Below are 443 nucleotides of genomic sequence, written 5' to 3' on the forward strand. Positions count from 1 at the left end.
CCGCCGCGCCGGCCACGCCCCCCGCAACCGCCGTTCCGGCCACGCCCCCCGCAACCGCCGCGCCAGCCCGCTGGGAAGGGGCGGGGCCGTAGCGTCACGGGCGAGGGGCGGGGCCTCGCCCGGAAGCGGCGGTGCGCTGCGTGCGGCCACGTGCTCGGCTGGGTTGCGCGGGATGATGGTGCCTCCGGCCTTGCCGCACGCCTAGCTTCCGCCTTGCTGTCCACTTCTCTGGGGCCGGGCCTTCCTCTCACGGAAGACCGGCTCCCGTCTCGAGCTCAAGCCGCGCTCCGATGGCGACGGACGTCCCCCGCTCTGGCCCGGCTGGCACCGAGGGGTGGCTCCTCCCCGTCTATAGGGCTCGCATCCAGGCCGTTCCCGTCTCACCCGCAGCCCTTGCTGCGCATCCACACGTCTCAAATTCGCGTGTCTTGGCAGCTGTAACA

Source organism: Alligator mississippiensis, chromosome 2, assembly GCF_030867095.1.
Source record: "Alligator mississippiensis isolate rAllMis1 chromosome 2, rAllMis1, whole genome shotgun sequence".
Taxonomy (NCBI): Eukaryota; Metazoa; Chordata; order Crocodylia; family Alligatoridae; genus Alligator; species Alligator mississippiensis.